The following is a 12,155-nucleotide window of genomic DNA, read 5'->3' as shown; positions in this document are numbered from 1 at the left end:
GCGGCCATCAAGTCAGTAGGAGCCACCGAATCCGAAACTCTAGGATATGATTAGAATGAATAACTGTAACAGTGTCAAGTCTAAGCTACTACTAGTGTCAGCAAAATATTAACCGGCGATTACAGATTGGTGGTAAGCTCAATAATGAGTGTTAGCAGTTCTTCCGCAGTGTTCTGGCAGAATATTATTTACCGATTAATACATTGAGGATTCGCCATTTACGATTTTGCCAGCCCAACTCGCGTGGTTATGGTGAAAGCAACAATACTGCAGACAGGTGATATTAAGAGCATACATGGCAAAATTACTTTTGAAAAAGTAAATAAATTACATTACTAACTACTTTTCAGAAACCTCGCAAAGGGAATTATATTACATTAAGAATTACAGCTCTCAGGAAGTAATCACATTGCATTACAATTACTTCTCAAAAGTAATGAAAATTACTTTTAAATTAGTTCTTATTTAGTTTTGACGCATAAAAAGTTGCGCATTAGCCATAGTTCCTCGAAAATTTTGAGATTGCTTTGTTTGCACCACCACTGAGCTTCAAATAACTTATGCAATTTAAGTCTGCAGTGAAGCTCCATCCACATTCAGGGCTGTCTCCCAGAATTCCTGCACGAAAAAAACGTAGTACGTCGTTAAAACTCTTCGTGTTACCTAAACAAGAAGCCATCACAAGGAAAAAATTTATAAGCTCTAAAATTTTGATATCGGCTCATTTATAAAGTCAAACATAAAAAATTATTTCGTTTACTATTGTGATTATCTAGCGAGTAACACAAGACTCTGCGGACCGTGGGCCAGTGTTAACAACTGCTCTTTTTTTTTAAGTTGCATCCTACTATAGTTCGGAACATGTTTCATAAATACGAAAGCGTCTTGCGAAAACCGAATAGAGAAGGTTCTGAGCAATGCCTATCTATGCGCAAAGTCAAGTATGCGTAGCAGTGCGTTCACACTGAGTGAATTGAGCACGTGTTTCACATATGTCGTGCTTTCCAGCGCTGCTTGGCATTACCGCAGTACCATCTGTGTTTATCACTGAAATCATCATAGGAGGTCCGATCATAGAAACCGCGTGAAAAATTTACGACCGATGTCAGGCTTATAACAGCAGTCAGAGACAGAACTGAATGCATGTCTATTCACTGAAAACTCGAATGCCAGAAGAGTGCTACAAAGAAAATGCATTGAAAACACATGCCGCAGTGTATTAGCGGGTTTGTATTTCGACTGCTAATCTCAAGTTCGCCGGTTCAATCCCAGCCATAGCGGTTATAGTTCGATGGACTCAAAGTAAAAACGCTCATGTGCTGAGTGATGTAAACGCACGTCAAGGAACCCCAACTTGTGTAAATTAATTCGGAGCCCTTCACCGCGGTGTCCCTCGTAGCAGAGGTGCCGCTTAGAGATGTTAAACTCTACAATTTACGATTAAAAACTAAAAATGTGAGTCATGCAAAGATGCACTAGAACATTTGCTGTGTTGTAATACTATGGTTAGGGAAATCGCTAAAAGTAGAAAAAATTTGCTATATACAAGTGAGTTCTGATTACCGCGATAGAGTTAAGGCTCTCGTTCCGGCGAAAATCCGGCATCGGTATCATCGGCGACGTTGTGAAGGAACAATCCACGGAGAAGCAACCTAGGAGGGCCACCTATATCACGTGACTTTGTAGCGTCATCACAACCTGGCCACCGAATTGTGAGCAAACAGACCACCGCAGCAGGTGACAGCCAGTCTAGTGACTGGTCGCGAGAAGCTACTCAGGAAGAGCCTCCTCGGTCACAAAAGCCGCACCGATGGCAGCACCTGCCATCGCAAGGCGGTGGCGCATCGCCTAGCTGCTGCACTACTGTACCAGGAGTGGTGTGAGTACTCTAAAGGATCTATGAATGTAAAGTAGAGAATGACCAATACCGCATATATAGGCAATAACCCATTAAAGTTGTAGCTTCCTACCCTTAAGTCGGAGCTTAAGTGTCACCTCCAGTTTTATTAACCCGCCAAGTGTAGTTATATGGCTACAAATTAACGCTGTACCGTTTGCGCAGAAACTTGCAACTGAAGGAAAATTCTCCCTTCGTCTTCGATGTTGACAGAGCTTAGCTCGAAGCTAATGAGTTATTATTTTTACTAACGTTTATGCACATCACTTCTTCACAGCGTAATCATTCCCGAAAAGATTATTTACCTCAAGGATAATCGCCAGAATGTTATTGCACACAGCTCACCAGGCAGCGCGAATACTTGCTCTTTGAATAGATGCTACCGCTGGTTGCCTCAAGCTTTCTAAGGCCCTCTTGTGTATTTGTGACATTTATACTTTCTTCTCAAAGGATTGCAACAGGCCGGAGCGCATAGCCCTGTGGGAAGATCACCACCTCCAACGAGCCACCGATTCATGTGTGTGGTCAAAGAGACCGACAAGAGGTGTCCAAGGCGGTCTTCTCAGAACGAGTACCGAGAAAGAGTACCACACAGTACCTGCTTCTCCTATAGTGGTTTGTTTGCCACTTTCTTTAATGCGTGCGGTACTTTATGTATATACGGTATGACAACCACTCCTTCTCTACCCCCCTGCTCTTCCGACTTGTTTCCTTTCCTCGTCAAGGATTTTAGCAGTTTTTCGGCCACTGACGCTGTCGTGTTGTCAGGGAACCCACTATCGATCAGCCGGTTGATTTGCATGCTGATGCTCTCAGTCATTTTGTGATCGCAGGACTTCGTAAGGCTCTGCATCATGCACGAGTGTGCAACACTCCTTCTGACAAGCTTAGACTGGCTGGAATCATATCTCATTATGCTTTTTTTCACTTTTTGTATGATACCACCAGCAAGTATGGACAGGTGTTTCCTGTATTAGTAGATCGAGGAATCTTATCATAGCTTTTTCAGGTAGTTCTTAAGTCAAGTCAACGCCATCGAATATGCGTTTTAAAAACCTCACCATCCCATCCGCGTCAACAGCCCCTGCTTTTTCCGCACTAAAAGAAAGCAAAAAAAAAATCATCTACATAACGAAAGCATGCCAACACATTCCTGCCTTCCAGCTCTGGTTTAAGGGTGCGATCGCCCTTTGCCATGTACAGGTTAGAAAGTGCAGGAGCCAGACACGAACCAATGAATATGCCGCCTCGTTGTGCGTACACTTTTCCTTCATGCCGCGCGTACAGGGATCTCATGTATATCCAAAGCAGTTCAAGAACCCCACTGACGTTCGTTCCACATTCATTCTGAAACTTTGTAGCTCCGTAGCTGCCAATGCATTCCTCTACTGCAGAAATCGCACCGTCTTGAGGAATGGAATAAAACATGTCTTTAATGTCCACAGACCAGCACGTCACCGGTGTCGCTTTCTTCAAGAAGCTGATGACCTGCTCTGATCCTTGCACACGCTTTTCAAACGCATATTCGATGGCCTTGACTTCACTTAAGAACTACCTGAAAACGCTATGATAAAATTCCTCGATCTACAAATACAGGAAACCCCTATCCATACTTGCTGGTGGTATCACACAAAAAGTGAAAAAAAAAGCATAATGAGATATGATTCTAGCCAGTCTAAGCTTGTCAAAAGGAGTGTTGCCCACTCGTGCATGACGCATAGCCTTACGAGGTCCTGCGATCACAAAATGACTGAGAGCATCGGCATGCAAATCAGCCGGCTGATCGATAGTGGGTTCCCTGACAACACGATCGCGTCAGTGGCCGAAAAACTGCTAAAATCCTTGACGAGAAAAGAAAAGAAATCGGAAGAGCAGGGGAGTAGAGAAGGAGTGGTTGTCATACCGTATATACATAAATTACCACACGCATTGAAGAAAGTGGCAAACAAACATCAAGTGAAAGATGTATTTAGCACACCAAAAAAGCTGATAAGGCTCTGCAACAAGGTGAATGCGAAAGGAAAACGTGACAATCGCAAAGAATGTGACATTGCCCATAAGGAATGGTTCATACCATGCCAGAGAGGCATTATTTATAAGATTCCAATATCACGCGAGAAACAATACATTGGGCAATCAGGAAGATGTATCAACACGGCGCTTCTAGAGCATAATAACGATCGCGTAAGCTTTGCAGATTGTGGCCTAAAAGACCCTGCAATGGCGAAGCGCAGAGGACTTGCGTGCACTGCATAGCAGATTTCAAACATACATCATATCACATTGCTTCTCGTCTCACAGCTTTGGATTCGATCATTATCATCATCATCCCACCTGTCTTCACTGTAGGATGAAGGCTTTCCCTGATACTCGCCATAGGTCGCCGTCCAGCGAAGGCTAGGCACGACCCATCTTTACAGACTTCCTGATCTCTTTGAGCCCCGGACTTTCAGCTGCTTTGGGCTAGGTAGCTCTTCTCGTGTAGTCCACTCCCTTAGTCTTACAGGTCTTTTCTAGCCTTTTAGGCGCATTGCATGCCCTGGTTATCTCTATTTGCAATTATAGATTTCAGTTAAGGATATTAACTCGCGTTAAGCTCTTTTTACAGTTTCTTAGCGCCGCCCCTATCGTTTTATTTTATGCAGCACACCCAGCTGTCCTCAATTTAGTCTGGAGTTATTTCGTTAAACGCCGCCGTTTGGCCGACTTGGTGAACATTCGACAGAAACAACCGTTTTAAACTTTTCAGTCACATCAGTGTGATACAGTGCCCAATTGAAGGTCTTGCGCTTTAGTTAGGCTCGCTTCAGCCAATTATCTTTTAATTGCACCCCTGGGAAAAAAAGCGGTGGCAAAAATGTAAAATATACTAGTAATAACAAAAACACGAATGTGTTTACTTAAGGCAGCAGATGTATGCATAGAGACAATGCCCTTAACCACGCTAAAATACGTAGATCTAAACAGTGGCGATGAAGGTGCTTGGGCGCTAGTTGTGGAGAGTGGGCATAATAATAATAATGAAGCGTGGTTTTTAAAAGCTCCACAAAATGAACATTTACTTTAGTAGCGGCATCCGGCACTTTGGTAAAACCACACTTTTTTCGGTTAACGTTAAGTTCAAAGAGTGAACTTGGTGCGACAGTTTGAAGGACCGCGAAGCCAACCATCTCCAATGCACGAATCTTGGCCTCAGCCAAAGCACAGCGACTGCTTAAAAATGTATAGTCATGACCGAGTCCTCGGTAAAACAAAATGACCAAGTTGACGCCGTGGACGCAACTCAAAGAACATTGTCACCGCGGGATCGTGACTTTACTATGACGCAAAGATTGTGCTACGAATACATATGCACTAACATGACATCTCGCGTCATTAGCGGCAATCGCTCGGCCGACTGCTCGAGAGCAAAACGTATGCAAGGTTTCCGAAGATATGCAAACGAATCACAGTGGAGATTTTGCTCTGTCGCCACTAAATTAAGCGTGTACGGGTACTCACGTGTATTTTGCGCGTCACGCATTTGCCATTTTAATTAGGCAAATGACACCTGTATGAGTGTTTCTCACTTGCACAACCTTCCCGAATAAAGTAATAGCGATGTCGATTGGCTATTTGTTCTGTGTAATAAGAAGTGTATAACTAACAAAACGACTGTAGTAGGGCGCAATGGTTACTCAAATGCTTAGGGAGAACAAAAACACATCCACGAAACGAGGAGAAACATTTACAAAGTCATGTGTGTTGTCTGCCATCTGTTTTGTTTGTAAAACACCACCCACCGAAACAAGATTTGGCCACCCTGGTGTAGTACTTGGCCAAAACCTCCTGTGAAAAACCAATTGACCCTCGGCCCTCAGTCCCCAGCGGCTGCGGAGGAACAGGCAAAGGCGGTGGTCAGACCTGTGACGCAGCGGAGGGTTCCAAGTATCTCTGGTACCGGAAACGCCATATGCGCTGTCACAAATGCATTTCGGGAAGAGTACACTGGTTTAGGCTACTTCGCCTCTTTTAAAACACACTGCGGAATAAACACGCGCCTTTGCGTTTCTTCCCCATTGAAACTCGGCCATAGAGTGGCCGTGAATTCAGCCGGTGAAAGCGCATTAATTAAAAAAAAATGGAATGTCAATATAGCCACTAGTTGACCGGTACGTTACGTGACGTCCCACTTCCGTTAGGTATGCGCCCGGTCCGCTTTCCGAAAAAGCCGTTCGCATTTATAATCCGATTGTCCTCTCATTATGTCTAATCCGAGTAATTGAGGATTGTTCGAGAAGTTTCTTTGGTTTTATGGGATTTAAAGGGGCTCCAATAAAATTGCTGTACGCCTGGGATGTTAAAGCACGCCGCTTCACGAATATTTTCAAGCAAGAATTTTTTAATGCACTTTATAAAAGCTGAATTATCTATAGACAAAATTTGAATTTCAGAATCTTCGCTCCTTTCCCACTCCTCTGGTCACTTTTTGCACGCCGGAAAGTCGGCGCTTTCCCGAAGGACACCCGCCGCGGGGGCTAAGTGGTTAACACGCTCGGCTACTGATCCGGAGTTCCCGGGTTCGAACGCGACCGCGGCGGCTGCGTTTCGATGGAGGCGAAATGCTAAGGCGCCCGTGTGCTGTGCGATGTCAGTGCACATTGAAGGTCCCCAGGTGCTCGAAATTATTACAGAACCCTGCCCTACGGCACCTCTTTCTTCCTTTCTTCTTTAACTCCCTCCTTTATCCCTCCCGTTACGGAGTTGCGCAGTTATAAAGACGTTGCGCAGGGTCACGATACGGGCTGGCTCTTGCGGAGTGCCGGTGGTTGCCAAATCCTGGTCGACTGTGCCAGTAAGGTTTTCAAAGGTTCTTATCCTACACCTCTCTTCTCCGAGGTGCAGGTGATTTGGCGGGTGACGTGTAGCACGAAGTGCAGACGATGGGCACTCGAAAGACGAGGCAGGTAAAGGGAAGTTCAACTTTATCAAACGTTTAAACATAGGACAGACACACACACAGATAATAAAACTGAAGCAGCACGCTTGACACTTCAAACACATGAGCTCCAAGCGCTCTCATCTCACGGTTTATCGAAGCCGGGGCTTGCCACTTCGCTCGTTCGAAGCCCAACGCAAAAACCGAATGAAAGCATGCAGCGCGCACTCTTATAGCGTCATCCGAATGTTCTAGAGATGAGCGAGGGCACTGGGAGAGGAAGTAGACGCCGCGGCACTGACACTGTTGTTCCCCTCTCCGCCCACCTGCGGTACGCTGCTCGCGGCTTCTAGAATCGCCCAGCCCTGCGCCGCTAGGATAAGATCGCTAGAGAGGAGGACCTGGGCCGTGCGCTGGAATGCGATCGGGAGCGCGCGTGCACACGAGAGACTTCCAGAGAGTTCCACACTTTCTCTTTCGGCGGCGGGCGCGCCGAAAGCGCCCGGTGCTAGCCGCACCGGCTTTACAATAGGGTCAGACACAAAGGGGGAAGTCGTGATGTTAAGGCATCCAGTGTTTGCTGGAACGCTGACTGTTGCACAGATGCATCCGGATGACAGGACCACAAGGTTATGTCGTTCGCATACGCAAGGACGCGTACTGAAGGAATTTTCTCTAGGGTTCGGACAAGGGGTATAAAAGTAACGTTAAATAATGTGGGGGTGAGGAGGGAGCCCTGGGGTACACCGCGGTTGGAGGTAAAGTGACCAAAATGCTTCCCATGCACGTACATAGAAGGTTCTGTTTGTTAAAAATGAGTGAATTGAGAGGAGAAACCGATGCGGGAGACCGAGATCTTGAAGGGTGCAAAGACATGCAGAATGAAGGACGCTGTCATATGCTTTCGTGGTGCCAGTAGCGATCACCGTACAGACAAGATGACTGTGAGGAGAATGATTAAGTACGTCCGCAGCCAAAACAGCAAGACTGTCTTTCGTTCCAATTTGAGGGCGGAACCCAATTTGAGATTCTGGATAAGAATCACTCTATTCCAACCACCATAAGCGAGCTGCTAGAATATGTTCATAAAGCTTGCAGATAGTAGGCGCAAGTGAAACAGGGCGGAGGGCCGAAAGAGAAACTGGCGGCTCACCTTGGGTATTGGTACAACGATAGAAAGTTTCCACTCAGCAGGAATAACTTCAGAATGCCACACCTCATTGAATGTATCAAGGACGGACTTTAAAGCAGGTCCTTCCGATTTGCGAAACAACGAGTTAGGTACGCCGTCGTGTCCGGGAGCAGAGCTTGTTATGAGGCGATCTATGGAGGCCAGCAATTCTGCCATGAAAAAATCAGTAGTAACCTCATCAAGAGGCTCAGAAATCGATAATATTGGAGAAGGAGTAAGAACGCAGTCATGATGTGGGAAAAACTGACGGGCTTCCTGTTGGGCAAATGAAGCTTCATCCACATTCAGAGCCAAGCGAATGCTTTCGGTATAATCAGCTACAAGAGAAGTGCGTTCCATGGCGTGAAATACCCGCCAACGATGTCGATTGCCCTGTGTAGAGGAGAGGCGAGCCCACCATGCAGCCCAGCGTTGTCTGCTAAGTCGAATTGAGTAACGACGCACACGTGCAGCACTAGGCCGATGAAGAGCTGGAAGAGCTGAAGGGTCACCGGGGTTACAAGCAGCATAATGATCCGCCTGGCGACGAAGGGCCCATAGATTAAGAAGGTGCATGTCGTGGTTCGGATCATCCTCATTTACAGTAGCGGAGAATGTGTGAGTCGACAAAAGAGCCGAGAGTGTAGAGAGAACAGTAGATCCATGGCTTCAATGTATACAAAATCGATTATCGGCGCGTATGGCGTCCCATGATGTAAAGCGCACCCTGAGGTGTATTTTCCGGAGACGCGAAGGTGTATGGATATTAAGGTAGGGATGTGATCACTAACCCAAGTATCTCATTCAACCGTCCAACGAGGGTGGCCGGGACTGACCACCAAGACAAATCAGGTGAATACGGACCACTCCATCGGTGCGTTGGAGTTTGCGGTTGATTTATTAGTTGAAATGAGTGATCTAGAAAGGTGCCATGAATGTGAGAACCCCGGGAGGAATCCAAAGGGTAGCCCCACGAAGTGTGAGCGCCGTCGAAGTCTCCGCCAACTAAAATAGGTTTGCCCGAGTAGTTATTGCCGAGGAAACGAATTCAATCTAGGTTGGGAGAGGCTGTTCCCGAACGACCATAGAAAGATACAAGTATCAGTGGTGCATGTGCAGGTTTTACGAGAAGGACAACGACCTCTTGGCGAGTGTTGCGCCACCGTGAAAGATTAATCAATATATGGGGAACAGAACGATGAGCATAAATTGCAGATTTACCTAGTTGGAGGAAGGAAGCGATGCAGTGGCGATCAGTGATGGGAAGAGAATGGTACGCGCAGAAACCGGAGAGGCGAGGAAGGGAATTGTGCTCTTGAAGAAGGAAGGCCCAGGCCTTTCGTTTGCCGTCGCGCAGGCGGATGTTCATTTCAGATGACTTATTTGCAAAGCCTCGACAGTTCCATTGCACCACGAGAGATGATTAACTATCCATGAAGAGGTCGAAGAGCTCCAACGATGAGGGTGGTCAACTGCTTCATGAGTGTCATTGTTTTGTTCACTGCCAGGCAGTGTACATTTAATGGGACGTCGGCGTCGGTATGTGGTTTAGTGCTGCTTGAAGATGCTTCGTGAGAAGGTAGCTCGTTATGTTTCTCTGAGATGGCTAGGAGCTCTGCTGTTCTCGGCGCTTAGTGAGTTCCTCTAAATAACGACGAGCCTCTGAGAGAGTGGTGTCTTCACCTGTGTTGTCCGTGGCTTTACGTGTTGATGCAGCCTTCCTTCCTTGACGGTGGGCAGCTTGTGCATAAGAAAGTTGCTGAGCAGGCACGTTGAGAGTTGGGGAGTCAGTTATAGGAAGTTCGGGGAAGTCGTCTTCAACACCTGGCAGTTTGCAAAGGGCACAAGCGCCTGCTGTCTCGTCTATATCGGCCACTGCTGGAGGATTGGGACAGGTATTTTGCATATGCCCTTCTTTATGACAATGATAACAGAAGATACGGCGTGGACGAAACGGCTGTAGCTTGACAACTGCGCCGTAAACGGTGAGGTAGTCTGGTAGATTGGATGGGCCTTGAAGGGTGAGGAGGTACGCTCCCCAGCGCCCCATAGGCCGGGCTTGGAGTACTCGTGTGTTGAACAGCGGATAAATGCTCTCACTTCCTTAAGGGGGATAGTGCTGTCCACGTGGTAAACGATGCATCGGAGGGTGTCAGACCCGGATGCGTAATATATTTATACGGGGACATGTTTACATGAGACCAGGGGGATCTGCGTAACAGTGCACATTTTCACAGCGGTCGCTAAGGATGGTAGGTTCACCGTGATAGTTTTGGAAGGCCGATGAACGACAAATCCACAGTAATTAGATGAGCCCGGAACGTGATCAATAGTGGCTTGAACATAACGGGGAGAGATGGCAGTTATGTCAAAGCGCAATGTAGGCTTGATGGTGCCGCGGAACAGTTTTGGAGTCTGTAGAAGTGCACTTGAGGCGCTACTCACTAGGGGTTTCTGGTGGGTGGCAGGGGCTCAGTCGGTTCAGTCGGTACGGGTGGTCTTGGTAGGGAAGACATTAGTTCCACAGGCGCAGTTCCTTGAGGCATCTGATGAGGTGTCAGGGGCTCAGCCGGTACTGTTGGCCTTGGAAGGAGAGACGCAACTGGAGCCACGAGCACAGTTCCTTGAGGCAGTGCGAGAGGCACGTGGGCGGTTCAGCAGTCCATGTCACAAGTCGCAGAGTCGAAAGCCGCTCCAGTGGGCACGTCCGCAGCCGCCGAAGCTTGCTTCGACGTGGAGGCAGCAGACGGCCGCGTGGCTGCCACCGATGAAGCCAAATCCATGCCACTGGCACGTAGTGCGGCCTCGCTCGGCAGCGCCGAGCTAAGCCTAGCTTGCGCCTGGGGTTGTTGGTTAGGTTTTCTTACTTGAGATTTTGTCCTCCTTGCTGGAAATTTGTCCAGAAGGGTGTCCTTGGCCTCCATTTTCACAGAAGTCAGTTGGTGCCCTTCACAAGATGACCACGAACATGAGAAACAATAATAAAACACACAGCCTTGGTTGGTTGGCCTCAAATAAAGCTGACACATATCCGCTACGGGGTAGTGGACAAAACATTGGCTGTTAATTGGTGAAAACGGGAACGTTTTGATGGGAAAAAGAGTAGTAATAGTATATAGGCTGACAGATTGGAAGACGCAAAGACAAGTGTTCTGTTAACTCGGATATCGAAGACGGGACAATAGCTTAATGTGCGTAATAGTATACAATGCCTGTAATGTTTCAATTTCGTACTGACTGAGAGCGGAAAAAAAGAAAAATTTGGAATGGGAGTAGCTGCGTTTCTTTAAGAAAATTTTGCACAGCAAAGCGCACACTCCTGTCGCTTCGTCCAAGCAAAGGAACAACCGTAGAGGACACAGGCAATCCCAGCTGGTGAAACGGGATTTGCAAAATGCGCCTCCTCAAATGAGAAAAGCGGTGGCACAACAGCAGGAAGCGATCTATTGTCTCAGGGTCGGCATAAAAAGGGCACAATGTGGAAAGCGCCAGGCAAGATCTGTGGAGGTAGAAATTTAGCAGAAGAATCCGGCAACAGAAACGCGTGAAACAGACCTCTAGTCTGCGCGAGCGCCAGTCTTTGCTACTCCAAGGATGCAGAAGATGCTGATACTCGGGACATGATGTAAGTGCTGATGCAGCAAATTCCTGAAATATTTTGTAGCTGCGAAACCTCACCGCAGCTGTATATGCACAGGTTGGCAGGACAGCAATAACTGGGCCACAGAGAGAGGCCCTTGCTAAGGAACCTGCAACCTCATTTAAGTGCAAGCCTATGTGACCCGGTACCCAAAGTAACCTTACCGAATTTAATTGGAGCGGGATCAGGAACTTAAAGAGGCGTATTGCCCGGGACTCAGAGGGCGAAGATAATGAAGAGCAAATGGACAGAGAGTCCGTGATAACCACTACCTGGGAAACAGTAGTTTCTAATTTTCGTAAGGCTAAGATCACTGCTAATAATGCAGCCAGATAAATTGGAGTGAAGTCAGGAAGACGGAGAGAAAAAGACCAGTCCAGTGAAGGCGAAAAAATTCCCACTCCTGCCTTTTCGCGATCCTGTGAGGCATCGGTAGCAATAAGAATATGAGAGGGAAAGGACCTTAGGCGGTCCTGCAACAAACCCTCAAGGAGAAGAAAGGGCTGCAGCTTTGCATTCGAAGGAAAAA

Source organism: Amblyomma americanum, chromosome 7, assembly GCF_052857255.1.
Source record: "Amblyomma americanum isolate KBUSLIRL-KWMA chromosome 7, ASM5285725v1, whole genome shotgun sequence".
NCBI lineage: Eukaryota > Metazoa > Arthropoda > Arachnida > Ixodida > Ixodidae > Amblyomma > Amblyomma americanum.
The sequence above is the reverse complement of the archived record's forward strand: the minus strand, read 5'-3'. Positions refer to the sequence as shown.